Below are 18,316 nucleotides of genomic sequence, written 5' to 3' on the forward strand. Positions count from 1 at the left end.
GAAATGGAATACTTTGGATGGAACTTGTACTCAAGTATGAAGATGGGATAATGAAAGGTGAGCGAATATCTTTCTAAAGTGAGTAAGGGAGCCAAGAAGACTTTGGTCATTGGTGAAGAGGGTAGGAAAATGGATTATTGTCATGATCTCTGCAAATCACAGATCAGGTTCAAACTCTACAGAAATTCAACCAGAAGATTAATGTTTATATTAAACATAACACAAAAGGTAGAACAAAAGCCATGTAAAAATGAGGGTGCTAGTGAGGCCATCACTAGGTGTGATTGGTCAAATACAACTATTAAAAAGAAGGGCAACAAATGAATTTAGAATGGGTTGGTTACTACTAATTTTTACCTTTCAAGTTCTACATCCTTGGCTCTTTGCATAGACATACTTTTTTCCCTGCTAGACACTAGAATGTGAATTTTATCTTTATGCTTTTTATGGTGACTTTTTTAAAAAAACTGTAGAATCACTGAACGAAAGCACCACATCCTTGAGAACACCTGCCCTTGCTGTTAACCGATTATTATTAAGCAAGAACAAATGGCATGAAGTCAGTTACAATAAAGTGTAAATAAAAACGTTTATGGCAGGGTGTGTAAAGAAAAAAAATTGAAATTAATCACACAGGCAAAGCAAGGACAGATCCAAAGGTCATTTTTTTCTTCACTTAAATACTTCACTAGATACCTTGATTAAATCTTGTGGTCATGTTTCAAAATTTTTAACTTGTTGGGATCATATGGCTTCACTTTTGCATGACTTCTATTGAAACAATTACATTCACCCTCAAAATAAGATGTGTTTTCTAGTATAATGAGCTTTTCTCAATGAGGAGTCTGAGCAATAGTATCAACCTGGAGCATTTAAGTTCTTGAGAAACTGCTCCTTTGCAGCTGGAATTTCTCCCAAGAACATGGAACATTTGTTTTTTTGCATACACCTTAAACAGTTAAACAATTGTTTAATTGAAAACCAGAGTTATTCTAAGAATTGAGCACAAGGGATAAAATTATTCTTTGGTTGGCCCATCTTTTTAATATCTTTTGCATCCTATCTCATATGGCCTGATTTTTTCTGAGAAGTTAGGGAAACTTAGAATTAGAGGAAGGATTCTACTCAATTTCAATTGAACAATGTTTATTAAGCCCTTACTGTGTACGAGTGATTATGCTCAGTGTTGCAGGGGCTACAAACATGAACAATATATTTCTTATCATTGACAGTGTCAGTGGGTAGTTATGTATGGTTAGATTATGCAGTTTCTGTCATTCCCCATCACTTATCTCAAATATGCATATGACCTAAGGACAAGCACTCTATCTAGTATTTTAAAGTACCTTCTACACACATACCCTATGAGGACCACACCACCTTCATCTAATCCTCTTAATAAAGATTGCCATCTGTAAGGCTCTTCTTTCTTGGCTCTTGTACTCAAGAAGCAGACTCTGGCAAGGGAGGAAGAAAAAGTACACACACACACACACACACACACAACACACACACACATACAAACACACACCCTTCAAACCCTTTGGTATAAAGAAATATAATATAGAAAGTACCCTTCCACCTTTCTTGTTCTCTAACTATCATCTGAATATCTTTCTTCTGAACCTTCCCTTTGTCCTATATGTATTTTTAATCATAGGATTCTTCGCATTTTTCTTAGACTTTGTGTATTACATCATAATGGTATATGTTTTGGCTAATTTGTTATTAAAACTTAGCATCTTCCAATGAATGTCAACCTCGAGATTAATAAGCACAATATTCCAGAGTTCGACTTCAATCATTTTCCTTTGTCATTAGGTCTTAGGTATGACAGTTAAGTCATTGTTTGTACTTATAAGTTCTCTGTAGTATCTGCAGTATATACATTTTAAACTACCAAAACGGGTTGATGTCCACCTCTCACCATTTACTTTCCTTGGTAGCAATTACATTTTTTGAGAATCACAATTACTATTTTTTAAAATACTCCTTTTCTTTTGTTTTTAAAATGAGCAAACAATAAGACTGACTTTTTCTTTTGGTGTGCATTTCTGTAGGTTTTAACACATGTATACATTTATATAACCATCCCCACAATGATGATGCAGAATAATTCTATCATATTCATAATTCTCAATTGCTTCTTTCTTGAATTTTGAGAGCTCCTTATGCATTCTGTACAGATATACATTGTATATATGATTTACAAGTATTTTCTTCCAGTTTGTATTTTGTCTTTTCATTCTCTTAATAGTATCTTTGCCATGGCAAAAGTTTTAATTGTGATTAATTCCAATTTATCCATTTTTCTTCTATGGATCATGTTTTGGTGTTAACTCTAAGAATTCTTTGCCTATCTCCACGTCATAGTGATTTTCTCCTACGTTTCTTTTAAAATTTTTATAGTTTTATATGTTGTACTTATATCTCCAATCCACTTTGAGTTAATTTTAACATAAAGTATAAATTTTACATTGAGATTCTCTTTTTAACATATGAATGTCCAGTTGTTACAACATCATTTGTTGTAAAGATCATCCTTCTCAGTTGAATTAACTTTGCACCTTTGGAAAATTAATTGACCTTAACTGTGTGGGCCTATTTCTGGATGCTCTGTTCTCTTTCATTGATCTATATGGCTATCTTTTTGCCAAAACCGCAATTTATTGATTAATGTAGCATTATAGAAGTTCTTATAATCTGTTAGTATAAGTCTTGCAATTTTGTTCTTATTAAAGTTGTTTTGGCTATACAAGTTCCTTTGCCTTTCCATATAAATTTGAATCTGTTCATCTATATCTAAAAAATTCCTGCCTGGCTTTTGATAGGTATAATGGCAAATCTGTACATCAATTTGAAGAAAAGTGATATATTACTTATATTGTCTCCTAATCCACGAACAGGGTATATCTCTAGATTTATTTAAATTTTCTTTGATTTCTCTAATCAGTTTTCTTTGGAAGTTGTTAGATTTATTCCTAAGTATTTCATTTTGGGGAGCTATTATGAATGCTATATTTTAAAATTTTGAGTTTCTAATTGTTCATTGCTAGTATATACACACATGATTGATTTTTGTGTATTGAACTTGTAAACTGCAACCTTGGTAAACTCACAAAATAGTTCTAAGAACTTTTTGTTGATTCCATGAGATTTTTTTACACATAAAAGCATGCCATCTGTAAATAACAATTAATTCTCACTTTCCAGTCTGTTGCCTTGCTTTGTTGCTCTGGGTAGAACTTCCAGTACAATTAGTGAATATCCCTTGTGAATTTGAGAAATTCATAATCTACTTTTGTTGGGCTGGATGTTCTATCAAAGTCAATTAGATTGGTTAACAGTGCTGTTCAATATGTCTATTCTTACTATTTTTCCACTAGTTCTATCAATTACTGGGAAAGAAATATTGAAATTTCTAAGTATAATTGCAGATTTATCCATACTTCCTTTCAATTCTATTAGTTTTGGCTTTACGTATTTTGAAGTTATGATGTTAGGTGCAAGACATTTTTTTAATGTCTCTGTAAATTACTCTTTTATTATTATGTAATGTGTTTCTTAATGCCTCATAAGTTTCCTTATTTCACAGTCTTCTGTGTCTGATATTAATACAGCCACTCAAGCTTTCTTTTGATCAGTATTTGCATGGTATATCTTTTCCCAATCTTTTACATTTAACCTTCCAATATCACTCAATTTAAAATAGGCTTCTTATAGACAGTACATAGCTGAGACAGAAAAAAGTTTCTGACAACCTCTTATAGTTTGTCTTGAACTATTTAGCAAAATTATTGTTATGCTTGAAGTTAGGTCTATGATTTTATTATCTGTTTTCTTTTTATTCCTCCTTTGGTTTGTTCCTCTGTTTCTCTTTTACTGCTTTCTTTGGATTATTTGAATATTTCTTATTATTTCAATAATCCATTGGAATAATCTTTTTATCTACTGAGTGTTTGACTATCTGTAGAGAATTTTTTAAATGGTTGCTGTAAAGATTACAATATACATATTTAAATTTTTACTGCATTCTTAGAATTAATATCATACCAATTCAAGAAGATTGTAGAAAACTCCTATATAGGTTCTTTTATTTCTCCCATTCATGTTGAAGTTGTCAAATGCATTATTTCTACATATATTGAAAATCCAATCAAGACAATGTTATTTGAAAATTGCTTAGTGAGCAATTTTTTTGCTTTTGATAGGTATACATATTTGTATATATGTATACCTGTAAAAACTTAGAGAAGAATAATCTATTATATTTATCCAGCTTCTACCATTTCTGTTACTCTTCCTTCATTCCTAATGTTCCAAATTTCTCTCTTATATCATTTTCCTTCTGTCTGAGAAACTTCTTTTGGCATTTTTTACATCAAATTTATGGTGATACATTTTCTTATTTTTTCTTTCAGTTTGGAATTTCCTTGTTTTTTCCTTTATTCCTGAAAGGTGTTTTCAGTGCATAGAGAATTCTGGCGTTGACAATTCTTTTTTTCACCATTTTAAAGAGTCTACTTTCCTACCTCCATGGATTCTTATGACAGACCCAGTCATTCAAATCACTGTTCCCCTGGAAGTGATGCACGGCTTTTCTGTGTTGCTTTCAGGCTTTTTCTTGAGTGAAACTGTTCAACAGTCTTATTTTGATGTATCCAGGCCTTGAGTTCTTTTAAGTGATCATGTTTAGAGTTTACTGAGATTCTAGAATCTATACATTTATGCTTGTTGTCAAATGTGGGAAGTTCCCATCCACTATTTCTTCAAGAATTTTTTATGCTTCATGTTTTTTCCTCTCCTTTTGGGACTCTGATGACACAAAACTTAGACCTTCTGGCATTGGTCTATAGGCTCCAAGCTTTGTTCACTTTTCTACAATGGTTTTTGTCTCTATTATTTAGGATAATTTTTATTGATCTTATTTTTTAAGTTTACAGACTCTTTGTTCTGTCATCTTCATTTTGCTGTTGAGTCTGTCTAGTTAATACTTTTTAGGTTATGGAGTATTTTAATTCTATAATTGTATTTGTTTTTTCTCTATGTCTTCTATTTCTTTGCTGAGGTGTCTCATTCATTTCAAGAGTGTTCTCCTTTACTTCTTAACACATGGTGATAATAGCTTCTTTACAATCATCATTGGTTAATCATTAGACCATCTGTTACTGTCTTTTCCCTTGTGAAATGAGATTTTCTTGATTCCTTGTATGGTAAGCAGTTTTTAATTGTATCCTGAATTGAACAGTAGGTTCATTCTAGGTTTTGCTTAGATCTTAAAAAGAAAGTTGATTTTTGTTATTTGTTTATTCAATAGGCAATCACAAGATTAAGTGGAGGCTTCAAGTTATGATTTTTTCTCTGTGATCTGTGGTACAAATGTCATTTCAGTTTTAAGTTTTTTAGCATTGTTAAGATCAGTCCCATGAGAATATCACTGAGCAGCCAGTCAGGGACCTAGGCAATAGTTACCTTGTAATGCAGTAGTCGAAGCCTGTGATGTGCCATTTATAGTCAGATCTATGCATGCATAGCTCTTACATCAGCCTAGGAGTACACAGACAACTTTAAGAATTTGATTTTCCTCTTCACTGTGATCTCACCAAAACCTTATGGCTCTCACAAGTCTCCCTTTGTGGACCTCTGTGCAGAAAACTAGGCCTTTAGTTTCCTTTGTCTGCCATGTTCTTCTCATGAGTGTGTCTGCATATACTGCCAAGCAGCAGCAGGACAGAGAAAGAAGAAAAAGACAATAGGGATTCACTCCACACTCTTGGGACCACAGCTCCCTTGTTATAGAGAGGGATTTCTCTCTCTCAGAGTTTTAGGTGCCCCCTTGGCCACTGCCACCATCTGGGGGATAGGGCAGGAAAGAAGGAAAAAAACAATAACAACTAATTTTAAAAGTAGGGAATTTCCTCTTCTCTCTTTCTGACCCGTGAGATTTCTCTTTCCCACACTCCTTTTCCCAGGAAGAGAGGACCCTTCTTAGAGCACGTTTGCCCCTCACCCATGCATCTTTCTGGGTTAGGCTTCCCTCGAGTCTATGCCAGGTGATATTAGAGGGAAGAAGTAGGAAACTCAGCCCTGGTTTGGTATAAGTTCAAATCCTGGCCTCTTTCCTAAATATTCCTGGTAAAATTTACCTTCCAATATCTTCATATTGCTGCCTCAGCATTTATTCTTGCATTCACTGGGAAAGACAGGATAGAGTGTGTTTACTCCATCTTCCCTGTACCACAACCTTTATCAAGTATGCTTAATCCACAACCTATTGTTCAAATTGTGGGATTTCCATTGTACTCTAATATTTCTTTGAAGTTTGCAAACTTTATAAATTTATTAATAAATTTTACATGAATGATATCATTTGATCTCTATAACAAACTTGTAAGTTTGAATAGATATAACAACTGTAGTTCAAGGAGTCTCTGCTCACACTGGCTAGTAGTTAAGCAGAGAAATGACTGGAGGTCTGATCTTCCCAATCCAAGATGAGTTCTTCATATCACAACTTCCTTCTAGGTTACTCTGGTTCATTCTCTTTCATATTTCCCTCTTGAAGGTTCTAGTCAAGTATGAAAATATAAATGAGTAATGTATTGGGGCCATAACAGAATCAATTAACTGCTGAGTAATCTGAGCAAACAGAATATTATACATCTTTCCATTTCTCTGCTTTACTTTGGGCTCTTCCTTTTACCTGGCCTCACAAATCTACAAAGATCTATTCAATCCCTATGATATATATATATAACCTATATAAAACTTTTCTTCTCATTACGACCTGAATTTAGCTCACATGATGCTAGTGTTAGGGGAAGGGTTCATGTTCCAGTATTTCTCAGCTCCACTTAGTTACAGGCTCTCATTAATTTAACAGTTACTGTATTCTAAATGCTTTACTAGGAGTAGCTAATAAAAGGAGAATGAGAGATACCTCTATATTTAATGACCTCAGGCTAGCAAGAGAGACAAATCATGTTATTGCTTTGGTAACTACTGGCAAATATTTATTGTCTGCTCATCATATATAATATACTGTGTTAAGCTCACAATATGGATAAATCCATAATGTAGTAAAAAGTATTATACCCACTTGACAAATGAAGAAATAAAACACTTCTGAGAGGTTAAATAATTAATTCAAGGTCACATCATATGGTAAGTGGCGATATCAGGATTTGAACCCAGATGCCTAAATATTAACTGATTAGAATTCAGGTTTCCTAATGATAATTAGATTCTCTACACTACTGCTTCTTTAAAGCTAATTAAACATTGTCTTTATTTTTTGTTCAAGTATATTTATCCTTCTTGCTCAGTAAAAAAGCTGCAGAGAGCTCCTCAAAGATTTAATGTGTCCAAAAACTAAGCCTCCTTCACACCATACCACAGCTGTTGCTCCTGCTATTTTTTCTCAGCTCAGCTAATGGCAACTCCATTCTTCTCATTGCTCAGACCAAAAACTTTAGTGTGATCTTGGTCTCCTCTCTTTCTCTCACACCCTACTTTCAGTATGCCAACCCACCCTGTTGTCAAATTATGCCCAGAATTTAACAAGCTCTCACCATTCACACTAAATACCTGATCTGAGTCATAATAATCTCTTCACCAGTTTGCAGCCCTAGCCCTAAAATCTTAGGCAAAACAATTCAACCTGAATTGTGAATTGAGAATAATTTCACAATGAAAAATGCACCCAAAGGAGAGGTTATCTGCACATTGGTATATTTGTTCCACTTGGCAATAGTAACTAAAATTTGTTCTTTCTTACTCCCTTTATATCTGACTGCTACTTATTCTTGGAGATGATTGATTTATTCATCAAAATATGTATATGTATAAAATACATATATAGCAATTATTTATCACTATTTTTGCTCTTTCAAGAACACAGAAAGATGTTTTATTATTGCCTAAGATCTTTTTTTTCTTTTTTAAATCAGGTATCTCAGTGAATGTCTAAGAACCTGTATGCTAGGAAAACTGTGATCTGGCTTGGAGTCAAGTAAAATGTCAAATTTCATCCTTAGGAAGCTGTAGGTCAATGTTTTCTTTAACTCCAAGGAAATATATCCATACCATTTAAGTTGACTTTGGAGATCACAAAGGGTACTGATTTTATCTTAATTCATGCTAGGCCTAAGTCCCAGAGATCCCCAGTATACTTTGATAAATAACACTTTTCACCTGTAAAGTACTTTGTCATTTGCAATTTCCCCCCACAAGCTGTGGTGGTAGTTAATGCTATACTCCAAATAGTTCTGGTCTCTTCCATGTCAGGTTTGTACTTTCTGACCTCTCTGTGGTTGGATAGGGCCTTGTGAATAGTTTTGGCCAATGAATTAGAAGCACAAGTGATATGTGTCAGTTCTTAGTAGATAGATGATCCATTGTCTCCAGCTCCTTCTTACCCTCTGTATTTCTATCTGGTTACAAGCGAATGTTTGAGATGATGACTAATGTGTCATTCTGGATCCCTAAGTGATCATAAGCTCAGCCTCAGCTAACCTAGTATGATTTTATATCATGAACAAGAAATGAACTTTTTGTCACTCAAGTAACTGAGATTTTGGTCTTCTTTGTTATCACAGCGTAATCTGACCTAACCTGATTGAAAAATGCATATTATCTCATATGAGTCTTGTGTGTTACTTTATATATATACATATACATACATACTATTTTGTATATATATATTACTTACATACATGTAAAATCTTATATGATTCTTAAACAACATCTGAGGTAGGAAGCTCAGATTAAATTGTTCTTTATTCTTTTATAGATAAGGATACTGAGACTCAGAGAGTAAATACTTTGTCCTAGGTATACATAATTAATAAGTAGAAAACTAGGAATAAAACTCATATCTACTGCTCTTTTAAAAAGATATAACTCTAAACACAGAAAAAAACTAATTCTTGCCAAGCATTTACAAGTTGAAAATTTTCAAAGCTGAATATATTATATGTCACAGTTTATATTTTAAAATAATGTAATTCACTGCAATACTTAATGCTATCTCACATCTGTGACAGTTCACCTTGGTCTTTGAACTGATCAGAGTAGCCATGGAATAGAGGCCATGAGAAAATGATAAATGGCACTTTTTAAAGTATATACTTTGAACTAAAGGCTAGGTTTGCAAAAACTTTTAAAATAGTGTTTATTCATACAAAGTAGAGCCTTGATAACACTAACCTTACATCCGTAATATATCCTGGTAGTGAAGCTCCATTCTCTTGAGTAGGGGAACTATACACCAGTTCATCTCTTTCAGGAAAATATACCTTAAGAGGTTTCTGAAAGTAAGGAAGGCAAAATCGTTTATACTGCGATAAATTGGTCAAATATCAGCGACAACAAAATCTTACCTACTCTGTAGGATTTGGTGTATTAACAGAGCTGAAAAAGGATTTTTAGCCCAGGATCTTTCAGTAGTCCTGGTTTCTGCAAGCCTACACCCTGTAAAACTATTCTGGAGCAATTATTAACCACACAATGAGCCTGCGAGACAGCAGATGCTAGGCTCCCCTTTCCCTCCCTTTTCACCTCCTCAGTCAAACATATTTGTAGAGTACATATTTATCTACTTTTAAAAAAGAAGGAAAAAACCCTGTTACCTCCCTTCTAAAAGGAAGTAAGCAGGAGTTCTCCTCATAGGCTGTAAAAATATTGACAGTAGATAATGGGCTTGTATAAGATACTGGTGGGAAATAAGTTAATCACAGAATCGAACCGCAGGGCGCTTCAGATGCTGTCTAAAACCAGAATGGCAATGAATACTGTTTTTGTTAATAACTAGCTGGTGACAGAAAACTCTTTCAACCTTGCTGTACTGGTATTGCAAAATACAATACCTGAGAGATATATAGTAATAAGATATACCTATTTATTTATATCCATTAATTAATTTTCCAAATGTAAGAAAGAAATGAGCATCCTCTCTATGAGAAAAGAAAGGTTATCTCACTAAATTCACCTAAGTTAAAATGTGACTGCCAGTAATTAGAAGTACTGAAGGATAAAATTCTCTTTTTTAAACATTGCTTCAAAGTAGCCAAAAAGTGCTACCTAATTTAATGAAATATCTAGGGAATTTTCTCTTTTAAAAATGTTACTAGAGCTTACTTTTTTAAATAAGCCTTAGATATTAGAGCTTTTCAGAAACTTAAGAAGTTTTCATGGAGCCTAAGAATATCAAGGTGATTGAAGTACTGGATTCAGATTTCTTTTAGGGAAAGCTAGGGATGTTCTATAATACAGATCATCTGTATCTACTTTTCCTTAGAAATTAAGCTTTCAAAGGAGTCAACCACACTCAGAAAATAAAAGTTTGATCCCTCTGCTGAAGCATAAATCTTTACTGCCCTTCTGTATAAACCAAACTGAAAAGATATGATGTATTATTTTCTGTAATGATTAACCCCCTATTTGCCAGCTGTCCTGTGAATACCTCTATCTAAACTTGAGCAGACATTAAGCAACGGCAGTAGTACAGGTGCAAATTCCTTCTGCAAGTTTTGCAGTAGCAGCTCCCCCTGCCCAAACTATTTCTAGTATTATTATTTTAATTGTCTTATTCATGCATTAAAAAAAACTTTTAGGGTAAATGTTGAAATAAATTTCTGCTGCCTATGAAATATACAATGGCAAAGCCATCAGTTAGAGATGAAACTAGTTTACTGTTGAAAAATTCAGGAGGTCCCAGTGAAAGGATCAATTACCTTGGTAAACTTCAGGACACAGTTCTGAAAGGTTCATTTCATTTCCTCCATTGTTCTTTGTAATGTCCTGCAAACCAGTTTACAGTATGAGGGACCAAAATTATTCCCATTGATTGAAGACAGCATCTTTGGTAGAATTTCATTTGTTGCCTAGAAAATAAACTGCAAAGGGTACATAACAAAAGAAACAGAAAGAACTAAGAATTGTTTTTAGAGGGAAATTATCCTGAGAAGTTTATTGTTCAGCAGCTATTTGGTGTTGAGAGCAGCAGCACCCTTTTTGGTTGCCGCCAAAGCGACCCTGGAAAGGTTGTTCCTTGAAGCCCGTGGTCCTGGAGGGGTCCTTCCGAGAAAGGACGTGGTGGTGAGCTCCAACACTAATGATAATGGGAGTATTAAATGAAGGTTACTATAGCAAGGTGCCTGCCCGGGGAAGAATTCTGATCGCAAAGAAATAGACATCTCTGACTCTTGATCAAACAGATAGGCTGATGCTGACGTGCATCAGTGATCCCGAGTTGATAAACCGGAATTAGGGGGTAAACGTCGCCAGCGCAGCTACAGAAACACAGTTGGCTATTTTTGTCAGTAGAGAGAGGAAAGGGGAAAAAAACAGGAGAGAAAACACCTTCAGTTCACACTGACAGGAGCTCGGGTTTCCCCAGCTCTCTGCCGCCCACCCTCACCTCCCCACCTCTGCTCCATTCCCAGGCCAGGCTAAAAGGGCGATGCCCGCCGCTGCTCTTAGGGGAGACGTTGCGGAATTTTCAATCCCTGAGATACCAGCTCGCACCAGCCGCTGCCTGGGCCGCGGGGAGGAAGCGGTGCTGCCGTGCCCTCCACGCAGCGACGTGGCTGCTCAGGCCTCGTCCTGACTGTGGGAGGCGAGGGGCGAACCGTGACGGCCCGAGGAATGGAGACCTAGGAGGTTAGGGCGACGTTAGCAAAGGGGCAAAGAGGCGAAACAAACCACTAACGAAGGACAGGTTTGGGGAATCAAGGATGGGGATGGGGCGGGGCAGGGAGAAGGGCCCAGGCGAGCCTAAGCATTGGGGAGAAATGATGGGGACCCAGAAACCGGAAAAAAAGTATCAATAAGAAGCATATGAGAGCTCATGAAAAGGAAGATTAGATGGTGCACAGAAGGGAATGAACGACGCGCCAGAAACCACAGGTAGCGAGGAAGAGTAAAGGGAACACAAGCTGGAATCCCGCCTCTGCCTTCCAGGAATCGTGTGGTGTGAGCGGCGGCAACGAGTTCTCAGGTCTCCGATATGCAGGATAAGTACAGGAAGCAGCTTCCCAAGACTGGCCTAAGGGAATTTATTTTTTCCAGATAAATCCAGAAAAGGCATATTGGATGGGGGGCGGGGGATAGCCTCTGAGCTCCATACAAGATAAATTAGACTTTGCCCCACTGGAGAGGCTCACAGAAAAGCGCTTCCAAAAACCGTTACAATGTCACCTGTTAGGAGGACCATTGGGGCATTTGCCTCTGACTAGAAAGTTCAGGGATTAGGCAAAAAATTAAAGAAGGGTGAGAAACACCTGTTACAAAGGCCTAACAATTTTCAAGACACAGAGAGAGATTCTGATTTTGGCTGCAATCAATTTAAATAAAGCGAGGCAAGGAATTCTGTGGTCAGGAAGAGCATGCAAGGCCTGGTTGACTTCAATTCTCACTTCTCTCTGCCATGGGCCTTATCTCCTACCACTGGGACAGTGGCCAAGTTAAATCAGATATGGGTTCCTAACCTCAAGGGGCTTCAAAAAGTAAATACACAATTCCAGTGTAGTACATAGAGCTTTGCATGAAGGCTCATGAGAAAACAAAAAGATGAATCATCACTAGACCTGAAGGATTGGAGAGGCACCCAGAAGGTGAGCTCACAGATGAAAGCAGCGTTTTGAGGACAACCCTTAGTTAACGAGATGAAGTATTTTCTCCTTTATTTTCTAGGAGTATGAGGGTGGGAAGGAGGCCCACCAAGAGGGGACCTACATAAAACACGCCTGGCACCTGGAAAAGCGCTCCAGAGACTTTTCCAAATAAACCCTCAGAAGTTACTCCACCCAGAGTTACTCTAGCCCCAGAGAAGCCTTAGGCTCCCTCACTAATACAGTCTGTGGCTGAGCACCCATGCCTCCCTGTCCCCACCCTCCAGTGGTTGCACATGTGAGAAAACACTGAAACAATACCAACGCCCTTTGTTGGCAGATCACATCTCTCTCTGTGAATAACAAATGGACACGGTGGAGAAACAAGGAGAGACACATAGACAAATTATTGGGAAAGTAGCCTCCTGGCCTACAGTGAATTCTTTAGTGTCCTTTTCAGAGTAGGTCTAATGAGAAAAGAGCTGATGTCACAGCTTTGCACTCCTTTCCTAGAAACAGGAGCCATACAGACATTCCAAAATAGTGGGGGCAAATCTGGCCAGGTGGGTACCATGGCACCACAATACAGAACATGTTAGGAAGCAGTCTGGGTTTGGGGTTTAGCAAAAAGGGCTGTGAACTAAATCTTTAGGAGCTGTCCTGGTATGCAGGTGGGGACAAGGAGCAATGGGGATATATGTCCTGTGGGAAAATGTCTGGGCATGACAGCAAATATGAAGGTTATCCCTTGGTCCTAAAATGTCTCCTCTGTAACTGCTTGCAAACTTTCCTTTTTTTTTTTATTAGAAATCTATTCTGCTTTTCAAATAACCCCTACTCACCACTTTACTCCTTGGGGGAGTAAAAGCATCTAAGTCATAAGCAATGCAGAACAGATCGCCTTAGACAAATGAATACAAGTGTTGTAAAATGGAATACTGATTCACGATAAAGAACAAAACTTTCTAAAACAAAGAAATGTTTTTCAGACATTGAACCACTCAGATAGTGGTAAATGCTTACTTGGAGGAAGGTTTAAGGGCAAAAAGCCATTAGCTCAGATGTCCTGGTGAATAAAAAATGCATGTTATCACTGAATGAATCCAGAGCTACAAATGTAGCAGGTCATTTACCTCTTCCTCTGGTAGAACAGTAACAGTCATGTTCCCATTTTCTTACTATCCTTAAGCATTTTCTTACTATCCTTAAGTAGGTCCTTATCCATTAGACCTACTCTGAAAAGGACACTAAAGAATTCACTGCAGGCCAGGAGGCTACTTTCCCAATATTTTGTCTATGCGTCTCTCCTTGTTTCTCCACCGTGTCCGTTTGTTACTATCCTGCTTTTCATAAGCACTCACTGGTTATGATTTCAGCTTCTCTTACTGAACTAGGGGGTGACGGTTTGTATACTGCTATGAAAATGGACTGAGGCCCTTATGAGTCCAAAGGCAGTGGTATCACTCAAGGGTTGAGACATCTCAGACCTACAGCATATTATCCCAGGCTCTGCCTGAAAACAACAAAGTCAGGTTCATGGGGTCCAAAAAGCTAAGCTGTCTGTTCCTATCATCCTGGAAAAATGACTGATTATTATAAAAGAAGTCAAAAGATACTTACAGGTATCTCCTGCTTTTCAAAAATTTGTGTTACGCCACTTCACTTTTACTCTGACCAAGGATATCTTGGAGTCTCTACTTTCCCCTATCTCTCCACCTCTTCAGTAATATCGTTAATTATTACTATAATTAAGCAGATAGAGCAACAGTTTGGGGAAACACCTGTTTTCAGGCCATTACTCTACAAGACACTTTTTAAATATTCATTCCTAACCTACTGGCACTGTTTAGTATTTGGATGTTTTTTCTAGATGAGAGCAGAAATGAATTTCTGTATAGAATTAAGAGACAATCATGTCCACCATCGGTTGAATCACAGGAGCAAAACTGGCATTCTAAATGAAAATTATTTTAACCACTTTTTGCTTAAATCTTTCTCCTTGATTTGGAGCTGATCCATGGCCATCTCCAAAGAATTATCCCTTGGAGCAAATATAAAATGGAAAAGTTGAGGAATCTCTACCAGCTCTAGGTTAGACCAAGAGGAGGAGCAAGGAGATGGGGACTGGCTAAAACTATGCCCCTGAGGCAGGTGAAATGTGGTTGAAAGAACACTGACGCTCGACCTAAAGCAGACGTGGGTTTCTGTGGTACTGGTATTGTTACCTCTGTCAGGCCTTTCAACCTCTTTGAGCCTCAGTTTCTTCTGGTATGAAATTATGACTCCACTCTCACTAATAATGTCAGAAGAAACAAAATAAAAATATCCTCTAAACTCAAAACAAAGGGACTGAGACTGTGTTTGATTTGAAGATCAGCACTGAGGGTTTCAAACCTCTTGGAGTCTCTACTATTTCTGAGGGAAACAATGAAGGCTATGAAAAGGGGCCCCTTGGAACTGTGCGAGAAATACTTTGATGGCAAACTACAAGGCTGGCTGACCCATTTGTAGCAAGAAAGCCGTTTTCATTTAAGGGAAGAAGCTTTTTTCCCGTGTTTCACTATAAGAGTCCATTGAGTTCTATGTTCTTTAAGGGCAGAGACTCTCTTATTTTGTGTCCCTCGTGATGGTTAACTCCAGGTCTACACTGCCATCAGTAAGTAGTAAGTGCCCATTCATTGATGAAGAGGTGGAGAGATGGGGGAATAAGAAGTTACAATAAAACCAGAGTTTGAAGGAATGAAAGAATTAGTCACCAAAGGAAGTTGCACTGCATCATGAGATCATTGCCTTCTAAATCATAAAATTGGTTTTCTCTGTATTTTCTGATTACCATTGTTAACACAAGGGAATAACTATTTCCTCAGTCAGGTTGTAAACTGGCTGACCTTTCACCAAAGCCAATGGCTCTCTAAATTCATGCTGGAGCTGTTACAGAGTAATGTGCCTAATCTGCCTACATTAAACGAAGGGCGTCATGACAACTTGACCCTATCCTACTATTTCCCATAGAGTTTGTGAAAATTCTTGCTCCCTGCTTTTCATAAGCACTCACTAGTTATGATTTCAGCTTCTCTTACTGAACTAGGGGGTGACGGTTTGTATACTGCTATGAAAATGGACTGAGGCCCTTATGAGTCCAAAGGCAGTGGTATCACTCAAGGGTTGAGACATCTCAGACCTACAGCATATTATCCCAGGCTCCATAGCCTGAAAACAACAAAGTCAGGTTCATGGGGTCCAAAAAGCTAAGTTGTCTGTTCCTATCATCCTGGAAAAATGACTGATTATTATAAAAGAAGTCAAAAGATACTTACAGGTATCCCCTCCTTTTCAAAAGTTTGTGTAACGCCACTTCACTTTTACTCTGACCAAGCTCTTTCCCCAAGAACTCTACTTACTCAGTAATTCAGCATTATCCTCCATAGTTTTGAACTGTGTCTTTGAGCATCTCTGCTTCTACCTCAATTTGTTTTGTGCATTCCTTAGAGCTAGATGTGTCCTAAGGTATGAGAAAAGACCAGGAGATGTTATTTTTTGGGCCTAGGAACATATAACATTTTTCTGTATGAATTAATGGTCATTGCCGCTTTGTTTTATGCTACTGTGGCTTATGAATGGTTTCTTTCATAGGAACACCCTGCTTTCGAACAGTGGGGAAACCTGTATTGACCAATGTCCATTTTCATAGGCAGTCTCAGATATAGTGTCCTTGGCTTTACTTGTATCAGATTCATCTTGCAATCATCTATGCAGATTCCTGGCATTGTTCTTTGACCTTTTCAATAAACATCTCTTGGGTTATAAAAAAACATTTAAAGAAAAAATATCCTGTAATATCTGATAGGTTGTTTCCGGAAGCAGATACACAATATGGAAAATGAAAAGAACTGACCTTCCACTTTCTTGACCAACTGTTGGCTGTAATGTATTCAGATCTCTTCTAGTTTTGTGGCCCTTAAGATGTAAAGGCCACAGGTGATGCCTACTCCTTCCTCAAATGCTTCCTTACTCCTGCTTCAGGTATAGGTTCCCTCCCTATTCCAGCCCTTCTTCCACTAGCACCCCAAAGTGAAGAGTTTATAGGGGCAGAGAAGTAGGAAGGATTATAAGCAACTCTTTTCTAGAAAAGACAAATAAGTGACCAGTAGCCCAAAAGAACAGGGACATTGTCTTAAGAAATCCCACCACAGCCACCTCAGATCCTAGCTCCCACCTTCCACCATCATCCTGACAGTAGCTGGGCCTGGTGAACCAGAACACAATTTCTTTGATCAAATCTCTTAACTCTTTAATCCGAATTGTTTTTAAACATACTTATATTGGAGAGCATCTTGTTTTCATCCCTATGGAGGGAACTTCTGTTTTCCCTGGGGTAAAGCCTGAATTTGTAGCGTGGACTGACCTCCCTGCAGATTAGGCAGCTAAAACCTTTTTTATTTGCTTGGTTGTTTTGGACCAGAGAAACCAGGACTGATATAGGAAGAGGAACCCTTGAGATGTAGAGGCTCAAAATCTTTGTACCAAAATGCTTAATTCTGCCTTTCTTTTCTTATGGAGCTGCAAGAAAGAAAACTCTCTTACGTGTGTCCCATCCCTGGATTGTGGAGGACGATGCCCTTGAACGTTTTTAAATCAACGTTTAAGCTCTCTCTGTCTAACATAGACTATTTTAGAATAACGGAGGGACTGAAGACCTGTTCTTTGGCTAAAAAAGGAGGATGGATCGTCCACGACAAGCTCTGGGCTGGGTAGTCGGCGCGGGTTGGCTAGGCGAGGGCACTGGAGCGCCTTTGCCTGGCCCCTCGAGTGGGGGGATGCGCACGCTTCCCGGTCCTGGTTCACTGCTTCAGGTGCCTCGGCCCCCAGCCCAGCTTCTCCTGGACAACCCCGCAGCTCTCCCGCCGCCTCCTCCTCCAGCTTCCCCTCCCCTTGGCATTGCTTGGCTTTAACTTTGCGCAGCTTCTTTTCTTGCCGGGCTGGTTGCTGGGAGGTGCAGTGGGTAGTGGCGGCTCCCGCTGCGAAGCCGGGGGAGGAGAGGGGCCCCGGTCTAGCGCGGGAGGCGGCGAGAGACGCTCGCTTCTGTGAGTTCTGCCGGCGGGGGGCCGAGGAAGGCTGTCGACCAGGAGAAGGCCGAGGTTGAGGAGGCCGGGGAGGGGTGATGATGGTGTTAAATGTGGCTGCTCAGCTCCCCGGGGAGCTGCCTGAAAAGAGAGTGCGCTCACCAGCTGACAGCGCGTGCTCCGCTCCAGACGCTCCGCACCGCGGCCAGGAGCCTCTGCCAGCCCCTCTATTGTCAACCGTTCTCTAATTAAGAAACACTCACGTTACGGCAAACCACCCCCACGCTTCTTGGTTCCTGTCCTTTTCTTTATCTTCCCCCGACTTCTCTCCTCGCCTGCCTCTCCCTCGCGGCCCAGGATTTAACCCGTTCTCCTCCATATTGGCCTTTTCTTGTTAGGGGCCTAGCAGAAAGGGAGGAACTTAATGGTCTGCGTTTGGTACTGTTCAGCCTAAGGGTGAGGGTGGCTGGTGAGGGTAGAGTGTAGAGTAAAAAACCGCAAAGGACACTTACACCTTTATTATATTATGCCCTCTCCCCCACCATTTCCCACTCGTTATCAAACCAACTTCAAGTAGTTCAACTACTAGAGGTCATTTTTAGTGGTACTTGCTGTGTTTTCCAGATTGCAATTGACAAGTCT

At 38.5% G+C, this 18,316-nt stretch overlaps 1 long non-coding RNA gene across 2 annotated transcripts; it reads right to left on the reverse strand.

Moving 5' to 3' along the window:
* Positions 1 to 6,320: 6,320 nt before the first annotated feature.
* LOC118972710 (uncharacterized) lies at positions 6,321 to 9,470 on the reverse strand. 2 transcript variants are annotated; one of them, XR_012131115.1, is made up of 3 exons: positions 9,385 to 9,470; positions 9,208 to 9,308; positions 6,321 to 6,568 (listed from the first exon to the last, which is right to left on the reverse strand). It is a non-coding gene; the product is annotated as an uncharacterized lncRNA (long non-coding RNA). The 2 variants fall into 2 exon arrangements; XR_005061784.2 differs by having other exon boundaries at positions 9,381 to 9,465.
* Between the last annotated feature and the right edge of the window lie 8,846 nt (positions 9,471 to 18,316).

This window comes from Manis javanica, chromosome 5 (assembly GCF_040802235.1).
Source record: "Manis javanica isolate MJ-LG chromosome 5, MJ_LKY, whole genome shotgun sequence".
Taxonomy (NCBI): domain Eukaryota; kingdom Metazoa; phylum Chordata; class Mammalia; order Pholidota; family Manidae; genus Manis; species Manis javanica.